This window comes from Hordeum vulgare, chromosome 3H (assembly GCF_904849725.1).
Source record: "Hordeum vulgare subsp. vulgare chromosome 3H, MorexV3_pseudomolecules_assembly, whole genome shotgun sequence".
Lineage (NCBI taxonomy): Eukaryota > Viridiplantae > Streptophyta > Magnoliopsida > Poales > Poaceae > Hordeum > Hordeum vulgare.
In genome coordinates, this window is record NC_058520.1 from 335,175,665 (window position 1) to 335,188,696 (window position 13,032).

Here is a 13,032-nt window from a genome sequence, read left to right on the forward strand (position 1 = left end):
CTACACCTACGTGAACTTACGAAAGTTCTACGTAAATCCTTCTCGCTAATTATAAATTGTCCCTTAATTTAAGAGGGGTGAAGTCTCAAAACAACCCTATCTTCTTGTCGGATTCAAACCTTCACCTTCTAATCCATGGAATCTGCACCCCCACCTTTCAAATCCCGGTTGTAATGGCCCTTCAGCTCGTTCCCAAACAAGGGATTGCGGATGTGGCGCTCGGAGAGACCGGGATCGCTGAATATGTGCGCTGGAGAAAACTGGTTGAGCCAGACCAGCTTTGTTCGCCTCCCCTCGCTCTGTTCCCTGCGGCTGGACGCATGAACTTCTCCGCGGCGTCCATGGCTAACGACGACTGATCCCGGCTGCTCTCCGACAAGAACTACGGCAGAGCAGAATCAGGTACGCGATAATGCATCCGTTCTGAGCATTTGGTGTTTTCCCCCTCTGTATGGATGCTAGGTTTAGGGTTCTACAGTGAGGGGAAGTTGGGGTTTTTGTGGGTGGGCATTTGTTGGGGTTTTGATTATCACTGTTGCATCAGTAACTTTGATTATCATGTAGGTGTTTGTCGTTCAAATCATGGACCCGGCAGAGATCTTGAATGTCAGATTCCACTTTGGGGGGAAGTTCATCAAGATTGGTCCAAGTCTTGACTATGTGGGAGGAGATTCTGGATTGTCAGAGATCGAGTGTGACAAGCTCTCTTTACAGGAGGTGAAAGGGTTTTTAAGAGATCGTATGGCAGTGAAGGAGAGCATGAAGTGCTATTTCTTGTTGCCTGGCAGAGATTTGGCAGATGGATTGATCTTTTTACATGATGATGTTGGCTGCATCAAAATGTCTGACTATATTACAGATGGAGGAGTTGCTGACATATATGTGGAGTATAAAGGTGAAGAAGATGAAAAGGAAGAAACAGACAATGGTTCAGATTTTGAAGATGAGCTAGATGAAGTGATGAACTTGGGCAGTGAAGAAGAACCTGATGCAGTTATCACAACAGAAGAACCTGATGCATTTATCACAACACAAGAACTTGCTGTAATTATCACATCACAAGAACCTGGTCATATTCTGAATGCCATTGAACAGAGTGGTGCTGCTGGATAAATTCTTGAGCATATACTTGTTCCTGATGTAGGTGGTGTGATCACTCAAGAGATACTACTGAAGGGGGCACAAGATACTGCTAAAGTGCCGCAAAATGGTTCAGATTCAGAGGAATCAGAGGACTATGAGTATGTTCCACATAGTGATGATAGTGGGGAAGAATCAGAGGTTGTTGAGATGAGAAAACATGCAAGAAAATTCAGGAAAAAGATGAGAGATTCCAAGATGTGGGCTGATACAAATGCAACACGGGCAGTGCCCATTGATTTGGTAGCAAATGTGGAGGAAGTTGTGGAGGACATGGAATTTGAGTCATCAGACGAAGACTACTCCTATGATGAGGATGAAGATGGCAACATAGGTAGGAGGAAGAGCCAGTTTGTGAGGTTTAACTCAAGATCTGACATTCCTCATTTTAGTCTCGGAATGGTTTTCAAAAGCAAGAAACAGTTGACTAGAGCTATCAAGAGATATGGGCTTGCTACCAAAAGAAGCATTTCATTCTTGAAGTCAGAGGAGGTCAGAGTTAGAGCAAAATGTGATTGGCCTGGGTGTCCCTGGATGTTATATGCAGCTAAGACCAGTAGGTGTTCTAGGTTTCAAATCATCACATTTGAAGATGAACACCAATGTGCACAAAACAGAGACAACAGACTGGTTACTGCTAAGGTCATTGCCAAAAGGTATGAGCACTTCATCCTGGCAAATCCTTTGTGGAAGATTGATAGTATGAATTCCACAATGATGAAAGACATGTTTGCTGATGTGTCCATTTCAAAGTGCAAGGCTGCAAAAAAACTTGTACTTGACAAGCTGATGAGTGGTATGCAAAGTGAGTACAGCAGGGTGTTTGATTATCAGTTGGAATTTCTTAGGAGCAATACTGGGAGTGTTGTGGCTATTTGCTTGGATCCAAAAGAGATGGAGAAAAATATTTTTCAACAATTCTATGTATGTTTCAATGCTATGAAGCAAGGGTTTAAAGCTGGTTGTAGGAAAGTGATTGGACTAGATGGTTGTGTTGGAAATATGCCATAGAGGCAATAATAAGATGGTTATTATCATATTTCCTTGTTCATGATAATCGTCTATTGTTCATGCTATAATTATATTAACAGGAAACAGTAATACATGTGTGAATAAATAGATCACAATGTGTCCCTTACCGACTTACCGCCATCATTTTGGGGATACGCATTAGAAACTGCAGCATTCACTTTAAATAGGGCACCGTCTAAATCCATTGAGACGACACCGTATGAACTATGGTTTGGCAAGAAACGTAAGTTGTCGTTTCTTAAAGTTTGGGGCTGCGATGCTTATGTGAAGAAACTTCAACCAGAAAAGCTCGAACCCAAAGCGGAGAAATGCGTATTCATAGGATACCCTAAGGAAACTATTGGGTATACCTTCTATCTTAGATCCGAAGGTAAAACCTTTGTTGCCAAGAACAGGTCCTTTTTAGAGAAAGAGTTTCTCTCGAAAGAAGTAAGTGGGAGGAAGGTAGAACTTGATGAGGTAATTACACCCCCTCTTGAACAGGATAGTAGCGCAGCGCGGGAAGTTGTTCATGTGGCGCCTACACCAACTGAAGAGGAAGTTAATGATGATGATCATGAAGCTTCGGATCAAGTTGCTACTGAACCGCGAAGGTCCACAAGGGCACGCTCCGCAACAGAGTGGTACGGCAACCCTGTGATGGAATCATGTTGTTAGACAACGGTGAACCTTCGAACTATGAAGAAGCGATGGCGGGCCCGGATTCCAACAAATGGCTTGAAGCTATGAAATCCGAGATAGGATCCATGTATGAGAACAAAGTATGGACTTTGGTGGACTTGCCCGATGACCGGCGAGCCATAGAAAATAAATGGATCTTCAAGAAGAAGACTGATGCAAACGGTAATGTAACCGTTTACAAAGCTCGACTTGTCGCAAAGGGTTTTCGACAAATTCAAGGAGTTGACTACGAAGAGACTTTCTCTCCCGTAGTGAAGCTGAAATCAGTCCGAATTATGTTAGCAATTGCCGCCTTTTATGATTATGAAATTTGGCAAATGGACGTCAAAACAACGTTCCTTAACGGGAACCTTAAGGAAGAGTTGTAGATGATGCAACCAGAAGGTTTTGTCGACCCTAAGGGTGCTAACAAAGTGTGCAAGCTCCAGCGCTCCATCTATGGGCTAGTGCAAGCATCTCGGAGTTGGAACATTCGCTTTAATGAGGTGATTAAAGCGTTTGGGTTCATACAGGTTTACGGAGAAGCCTGTCTGTACAAGAAAGTGAGTGGGAGCTCTGTAGCTTTCCTCATACTGTATGTGGATGACATATTATTGATGGGGAATAATATAGAGATGTTGGAGAGCATAAAGGCCTATTTGAACAAGAATTTTTCGCTGAAGGACCTTGGAGAAGCTGCATACATATTAGGCATCAAGATCTATAGAGATAGATCGAGACGCCTGATAAGTCTTTCGCAAAGCAGATACCTTGACAAGATATTGAAGAAATTCAATATGGAAAACTCAAAGAAAGGGTTCTTGCCAGTTTTGCAAGGTATGAGATTGAGTAAGACTCAGTCGCCGACCACGGCAGCAGATAGAGATAAGATGAGTTATGTCCCCTACGCATCAGCCGAGGGCTCTCTAATGTATGCCATGCTGTGTACCAGACCTGATATAAACCTTGGCATAAGCTTGGTAGGGAGGTACCAAAGTGATCCCGGTATGGAACACTGGACAGCGGTCAAGAATATCCTTAAGTACCTGAAAATGACTAAGGAAGTGTTTCTCGTTTATGGAGGTGACGAAGAGCTCGTCGTAAAGGGTTACGTCGACGCTAGCTTTGACACAGATCCAGATGACTCTAAGTCACAGACCGGATACGTATATGTGTTGAATGGTGGGGCAGACTGGACAGCAGCAAGCAAGAAGTCGTGGCAGCATCTACATGTGAAGCGGAGTACATAGCTGCTTCAGAAGCGACTCATGAAGGAATTTGGATGAAGGAGCTCATCACCGACCTTGTAGTGGTTCCAAGCGCGTCGGGTCCAATGACACTCTTCTGTGATAACACTGGGGCCATTGCCATAGCCAAGGAGCCTAGGTTTCACCGGAAGATGAAGCACATCAAACGCCGCTACAACTCCATCCAGGACCATGTCCAGAGTGGAGTGATAGATATTTGTAAAGTACACACGGATCTGAATATTGTAGACCCGTTGACTAAACCTCTTCCACGAGCAAAACATGATCAACACCATAATGCTATGGGTGTTCGATACATCACAATGTAACTTGATTATTGACTCTAGTGCAAGTGGGAGACTGTTGGAAATATGCCCTAGAGGCAATAACAAGATGGTTATTGTCATATTTCCTTGTTCATGATAATCGTCTATTGTTCATGCTATAATTGTATTAACAGGAAACAGTAATACATGTGTGAATAAATAGATCACAATTTGTCCCTAGCAAGCCTCTAGTTGGCTAGCTCGTTAGTCAATAGATGATCATGGTTTCCTAATCATGGGCATTAGATGTCATTGATAACGGGATCACGTCATTGGGAGAATGATGTGATGGACAAGACCCAATCCTAAGCATAGCACTAGATCGTGTTGTTCGGATGCTAAAGCTTTTCTAATGTCAAGTATCTTTTCCTTTGACCGTGAGATTGTGCAACTCCCGGATACCGTAGGAGTGCTTTGGGTGTATCAAACGTCACAAGTAACTGGGTGACTATAAAGGTGCACTACGGGTATCTCTGAAAGTGTCTGTTGGGTTGGTACGAATCGAGATCGGGATTTGTCACTCCGTGCGACGGAGAGGTATCTCTGGGCCCACTCGGTAGAACATCATCATGACCTCAATGTGACTAAGGAGTTAGTCACACGATGACGTGCTACGGAACGAGTAAAGAGACTTACCGGTAATGAGATTGAACAAGGTATTGGTATACCGACGATCGAATCTCGGGCAAGTTCTATACCGATAGACAAAGGGAATTGTATACGGGGTTGATTGAATCCTTGACATCATGGTTCATCCGATGAGATCATCGTGGACCAAGTGGGAGCCACCAAGGGTATCCTGACCCCGCTGATGGTTATTGGCCGGAGAGGTGTCTCGGTCATGTCTGCATGTCTCCCGAACCCGTAGGGTCTACACACTTAAGGTTCGATGACGCTACGAGGTTACCGAAAGTTGTTCGGAGTCCCGGATGAGATCCCAAACGTCACGAGGAGCTCCGGAATGGTCCGGAGGTAAAGATTGATATATAGGATGGATGGTTTTGGACGCCGGAAGTGTTTCGGGCGTCACCGGTAACATACTGGGACCACCGGGACCACCGGAGGTGGCCCCGGGGGTCCACCGAAGGGGGGCAACGACCCCAATAGGCTAGATGGGCCAAGTGCGGGAGCGAACCAGCTCCTAGGTGGGCTGGTGCGCCTCCCACACCCATCCCAATGCGCAAGTGGTGGGAGAGGGGGCAACCCTAGGCGCAGGTGGGCCTTAGGCCCACCAGGTGGTGCGCCACCCCCTCCCACCCTAGCCGCCGCCCCCCTTTCCCATCTGGTGGCTGCCGCACCACCTAGGGGTGAACCCTAGGGGTGGCGCACCCCCCTCCCCTCCTCCTATAAATAGAGAGGGGTTTTGGCCCTTGGGAAACAGACTTCTCGCTCTCCCTCGGCGCAGCCCTGCCCTTCTTTCTCCTCCTCTTTGCCGGTGCTTGGCGAAGCCGTGCCGGGAGACCTCGTCTCTCCATCGACACCACGCCGTTGTGCTGCTGGAGTTTTTCACCAACCTCTCCCTCCTCCTTGCTGGATCAAGGTGCGGGGGGACGTCACCGGGCTGCACGTGTGTTGAACGCGGAGGTGCCGTAGTTCGGCACTAGATCAGAATCACACCGCGATCTGAATCGCTGCGAGTACGACTCCATCAACCGCGTTCTAGTAACGCTTCCGCTTAGCGATCTTCAAAGGTATGAAGATGCTCTTACCCCTCTCTTGTTGCTGGTCTCTCCATAGGAAGATCTGAATATGGCGTAGGAAAATTTTGAATTTATGCTACGTTTCCCAACAGTGGCATCCGAGCCAGGTTTTCTATGCGTAGATTCTATGCACGAGTAGAACACAAAAGTTGTGGGCGATGATTTGTCAATTTGCTTGCCGCTACTAGTCTTATTCTTTTCCGGCGGTATTGTGGGATGAAGCGGCCCGGACCGACTTTACACGTACGCTTACGTGAGACTGGTTCCACCGACAGACATGCACACCGTGCATAAAGGTGGCTAGCGGGTGTCTGTCTCTCCTACTCTAGTCGGATTGGATTTGATGAAAAGGATCCTTATGAAGGGTAAATAGCTTTGGCATATCATCGTTGTGGCTGTCATGTAGGTAAGAAGGCGTTCTTGCTAGAAACCCAAATCAGCCACGTAAAACTTGCAACAACAATTAGAGGACGTCTAACTTGTTTTTGCAGGGTTTGACATGTGATGTGATATGGCCAAAGTTGTGATGTTGCATGTATGATGTATGAGATGATCATGTTATTGTAATAGGTTTCACGACTTGCAAGTCGATGAGTATGACAACCGGCAGGAGCCATAGGAGTTGTCTTAATTTATTGTATGAGATGCAACGCCATGTGTTTACTACTTTTACTTCATTGCTAACGGTTAGCTATAGTAGTAGTGATAGTAGTAGTTGGCATGACGACTTCACGGAGACACGATGATGGAGATCATGATGATGGAGATCATGGTGTCATGCCGGTGACGATGATGATCATGCGATGCCTGAAGATGGAGATCCAAAGGGCAAAGATGATAATGGCCATATCATGTCACTATATGATTGCATTGTGATGTTTATCATGTTTTTCATCTTATTGCTTAGAACGACGGTAGCATAATAAGATGATCCCTCTTAAAATTTCGAGAACGTATTCCCCTAAGTGTGCACCGTTGCGAAGGATCGTTGTCTTGAAGCACCACGTGATGATCGGGTGTGATAGATTCTAACGTTCGCATACAACAGGTGTAAGCCAGATTTACACACGCGAAACACCTAGGTTGACTCGACGAGCTTAGCATGTACAGACATGACCTCGAATACAAGAGACCGAAAGGTCGAACATGAGTCGTATGGTTGAATACGATCAGCATGAAGTTGCTCACCATGGTGACTTGTCCGTCTCACGTGATGATCGGACACGGGTTAGTCAACATGGATCATGTATCACTTAAATGACTAGAGGGATGTCGATTTAAGTGGGGGTTCATACTTAATTTGATTAAATGAACTTAATTGTCATGAACTTAGTCTAAAAGTTGTCTTTATAAATATTGTAGATGGCCAACGTCAACCTCAATTTCAACGCATTCCTAGAGAAAAACAAGCTGAAAGATGATGGTAGCAACTATGCGGATTGGGTTCGCAACTTGAAGCTCATCCTTGAAGCAGCTAAAAAGGCTTATGTCCTTGATGCGCCGCTAGGTGACCCTCCCGCTCCCGCAGCAGCCAAGGACATTCTGAACGTCTGGCAAACGCGGAGTGATGACTACTCTCTGGTTAGGTGTGGCATGTTATACAGTTTAGAAACGGGGCTCCAAAGACATTTTGAGCCACACGGGGCATATGAGATGTTCCAGGAGCTGAAGCTAGTTTTTCAAGCTCATGCCCGTTTCGAGAAATATGAAGTCTCCGACAAGTTCTTTAGCTGTAAGATGGAGGAGAACAGTTCTGTCAGTGAGCACATACTCAAAATGTCTGGGTTACACGGTCGTCTGACTTCACTTGGAGTCGAACTTCTGGATGATGCTATAATTGACAGAATCCTCCAGTCTCTCCCACCAAGCTACGAAGGCTTTGTGCTTAACTACAACATGCAAGGGATGGAGAATACCATTCCCGAGTTGTACTCGATGCTCAAGTCTGCAGAAGTAGAAATGAAGATAGAGCATCAAGTGTTGATGGTCAACAAGACCACTAGTTTCAAGAAAGGCAAGGGTAAGAAGAACTTCAAGAAAGACGACAAAGCTGTTGCCGCGCCCGGTAAGCCAGATGCCGGGAAGAAGAAAAAGAATGGACCCAAGCCTGAGACTGAGTGCTTCTATTGCAAGGGAAAAGGTCACTGGAAGCGGAACTGCCCCAAATACTTAGCGGACAAGAAGGCCGACAACGTTAAAGGTATATGTGATATACATGTTATTGATGTGTACCTTACCAGCGCTCGTAGTAGCTCCTGGGTATTTGATACCGGTGTTGTTGCTCACATTTGCAACTCAAAGCAGGAACTGCGGAATAAGCGGAGACCGGACAAGGACGAGGTGACGATGCGCGTCGGGAATGGTTCAAAGGTCGATGTGATCGCCGTCGGCACGCTACCTCTACATCTACCGTCCGGATTAGTTTTAAACCTTAATAATTTTTATTTAGTACCAGCTTTAAGCATGAACATTGTATCAGGGTCTTGCTTAATGCGAGACGGCTACTCATTTAAGTCAGAGAATAATGGTTGTTCTATTTATATGAGTGATATGTTTTATGGTCATGCTCCGCTGGTGAATGGTTTATTCTTGATGAATCTCGATCGTGATGTTACACATATTCATAGTGTGAGTACCAAAAGATGCAAAGTTGATAATGATAGTCCCACATACTTGTGGCACTGCCGCCTTGGTCATATCGGCGTTAAGCGCATGAAGAAGCTCCATACTAATGGACTATTAGAGTCTCTTGATTTTGAATCATTTGACACATGCGAACCATGCCTCATGGGCAAGATGACTAAGACTCCATTCTCAGGACTAATGGAGAGAGCAACCGACTTATTGGAAATAATACATACTGATGTGTGTGGTCCGATGAACGTTGAAGCTCGTGGTGGCTATCGTTATGTTCTCACTCTCACCGATGATTTGAGTAGGTATGGGTATATCTACTTGATGAAGCACAAATCTGAGACGTTTGAAAAGTTCAAGGAATTTCAGAGTGAGGTTGAGAATCAACGTGACAGAAAAATTAAATGTCTACGATCTCATCGTGGAGGAGAATATTTGAGTCACGAGTTTGGCACACACCTAAGTAAGTGTGGAATCGTTTCACAACTGACACCGCCTGGCACACCGCAACGCAACGGAGTGTCTGAACATCGTAATCGCACTTTATTAGATATGGTACGATCTATGATGTCTCTTACCGACTTACCGCTATCATTTTGGGGATACGCATTAGAAACTGCAGCATTCACTTTAAATAGGGCACCGTCTAAATCCGTTGAGACGACACCGTATGAACTATGGTTTGGCAAGAAACCTAAGTTGTCGTTTCTTAAAGTTTGGGGCTGCGATGCTTATGTGAAGAAACTTCAACCAGAAAAGCTCGAACCCAAAGCGGAGAAATGCGTATTCATAGGATACCCTAAGGAAACTATTGGGTATACCTTCTATCTTAGATCCGAAGGTAAAACCTTTGTTGCCAAGAACAGGTCCTTTCTAGATAAAGAGTTTCTCTCGAAAGAAGTAAGTGGGAGGAAGGTAGAACTTGATGAGGTAATTACACCCCCTCTCGAACAGGATAGTAGCGCAGCGCGGGAAGTTGTTCATGTGGCGCCTACACCAACTGAAGAGGAAGTTAATGATGATGATCATGAAGCTTCGGATCAAGTTGCTACTGAACCGCGAAGGTCCACAAGGGCACGCTCCGCACCAGAGTGGTACGGCAACCCTGTGATGGAATCATGTTGTTAGACAACGGTGAACCTTCGAACCATGAAGAAGCGATGTCGGGACCGGATTCCAACAAATGGCTTGAAGCTATGAAATCCGAGATAGGATCCATGTATGAGAGCAAAGTATGGACTTTGGTGGACTTGCCCGATGACCGGCGAGCCATAGAAAATAAATGGATCTTCAAGAAGAAGACTGATGCAAACGGTAATGTAACCATTTACAAAGCTCGACTTGTCGCAAAGGGTTTTCGACCAATTCAATGAGTTGACTACGAAGAGACTTTCTCTCCCGTAGTGAAGCTGAAATCAGTCCGAATCATGTTAGCAATTGCCACCTTTTATGATTATGAAATTTGACAAATGGACGTCAGAACAGCGTTCCTTAACGGGAACCTTAAGGAAGAGTTGTATATGATGCAACCAGAAGGTTTTGTCGACCCTAAGGGTGCTAACAAAGTGTGCAAGCTCCAGCGCTCCATCTATGGGCTGGTGCAAGCATCTCGGAGTTGGAACATTCGCTTTAATGAGGTGATTAAAGCGTTTGGGTTCATACAGGTTTACGGAGAAGCCTATCTGTACAAGAAACTGAGTGGGAGCTCTGTAGCTTTCCTCATACTGTATGTGGATGACATATTATTGATGGGGAATAATATAGAGATGTTGGAGAGCATAAAGGCCTATTTGAACAAGAGTTTTTTGATGAAGGACCTTGGAGAAGCTGTATACATATTAGGCATCAAGATCTATAGAAATAGATCGAGACGCCTCATAGGTCTTTCGCAAAGCACATACCTTGACAAGATATTGAAGAAGTTCAATATGGAAAACTCAAAGAAAGGGTTCTTGCCAGTTTTGCAAGGTATGAGATTGAGTAAGACTCAGTCACCGACCACGACAGCAGATAGAGAGAAGATGAGTTCTGTCCCCTACGCATCAGCCGTGGGCTCTCTAATATATGCCATGCTGTGTACCAGACCTGATATAAACCTTGGCATAAGCTTGGTAGGGAGGTACCAAAGTGATCCCGGTATGGAACACTGGACAACGGTCAAGAATATCCTTAAGTACCTGAAAAGGACTAAGGAAGTGTTTCTCGTTTATGGAGGTGACGAAGACCTTGTCGTAAAGGGTTACGTCGACGCTAGCTTCAACGCAGATCCGGATGACTCTAAGTCACACACCGGATACGTATATGTGTTGAATGGTGGGGCAGTGAGCTGGTGCAGCAGCAAGCAAGAAGTCGGGGCAACATCTACATGTGAAGCGGAGTACATAGCTGCTTCAGAAGTGGCTCATGAAGGAATTTGCATGAAGGAGCTCATCATCGACCTTGTAGTGGTTCCAAGCGCGTCGAGTCCAATGACACTCTTCTGTGATAACACTGGGGCCATTGCCATAGCCAAGGAGCCCAGGTTTCACCGGAAGACGAAGCACATCAAATGCCGCTACAACTACATCCAGGACCATGTCCAGAGTGGAGTGATAGATATTTGTAAAGTACACACGGATCTGAATATTGCAGACCCATTGACTAAACCTCTTCCACAAGCAAAACATGATCAACACCATAATGCTGTGGGTGTTCGATACATCACAATGTAACTAGATTATTGACTCTAGTGCAAGTGGGAGACTGTTGGAAATATGCCCTAGAGGCAATAACAAGATGGTTATTATCATATTTCCTTGTTCATGATAATCGTCTATTGTTCATGCTATAATTGTATTAACCAGAAACAGTAATACATGTGTGAATAAATAGATCACAATGTGTCCCTAGCAAGCCTCTAGTTGGCTAGCTCCTTAGTCAATAGATGATCATTGTTTCCTGATCATGGGCATTAGATGTTATTGATAACGGGATCATGTCATTGGGAGAATGATGTGATGGACAAGACCCAATCCTAAGCATAGCACTAGATCGTGTTGTTCGTATGCTAAAGCTTTTCTAATGTCAAGTATCTTTTCCTTCGAACGTGAGATTGTGCAACTCCCGGATACCGTAGGAGTGCTTTGGGTGTATCAAACGTCACAACATAACTGGGTGACTATAAAGGTGCACTACGGGTATCTCTGAAAGTGTCTGTTGGGTTGGTACGAATCGAGATCGGGATTTGTCACTCCGTGAGACGGAGAGGTATCTCCGGGCCCACTCGGTAGAACATCATCATGAGCTCAATGTGACTAAGGAGTTAGTCACACGATGACGTGCTACGGAACGAGTAAAGAGACTTACCGGTAACGAGATTGAACAAGGTATTGGTATACCGACGATCGAATCTCGGGCAAGTTCTATACCGATAGACAAAGGGAATTGTATACGGGATTGATTGAATCCTTGACATCGTGGTTCATCCGATGAGATCATCATGGACCAAGTGGGAGCCACCAAGGGTATCCAGACCCCGCTGATGGTTATTGGCCGGAGAGGTGTCTCGGTCATGTCTGCCTGTCTCCCGAACCCGTAGGGTCTACACACTTAAGGTTCGATGACGCTAGGGTTATAGGGAATTGTTATACGAGGTTACTGAAAGTTGTTTGGAGTCCCGGATGAGATCTCGGACGTCACGAGGAGCTCCGGAATGGTCCGGAGGTAAAGATTGATATATAGGATGGATGGTTTTGGACGCCGGAAGTGTTTCGGGCGTCACCAGTAACATACCGGGACCACCGGAGGTGGCCCTGGGGGTCCACCGAAGGGGGGCAAAGACCCCAAGAGGCTAGATGGGCTAAGTGTGGGAGGGAACCATCCCCTAGGTGGGCTGGTGCGCCTCCCACACCCAGCCCAATGCACAAGTGGTGGGAGAGGGGGCAACCCTAGGCGCGGGTGGGCCTTAGGCCCACCAGGTGGTGCGCCACCCCCTCCCACCCTAGCCGCCGCCCCCGTTTCCCATCTGGTGGCTGCCGCACCACCTAGGGGGGAACCCTAGGGGTGGCGCACCCCCTCCCCTCCTCCTATAAATAGAGAGGGGTTTTGGCCCTTGGGAGACAGACTTCTCCGTCTCCCTCGGCGCAGCCCTGCCCTTCTTTCTCCTCCTCCGTGCCGGTGCTTGGCGAAGCCCTGCCGGGAGACCTCGTCTCTCCATCGACACCACGCTGTTGTGCTGCTGGAGTTCTTCCCCAACCTCTCCCTCCTCCTTGCTGGATCAAGGTGCGGGAGACGTCACCGGGCTGCACGTGTGTT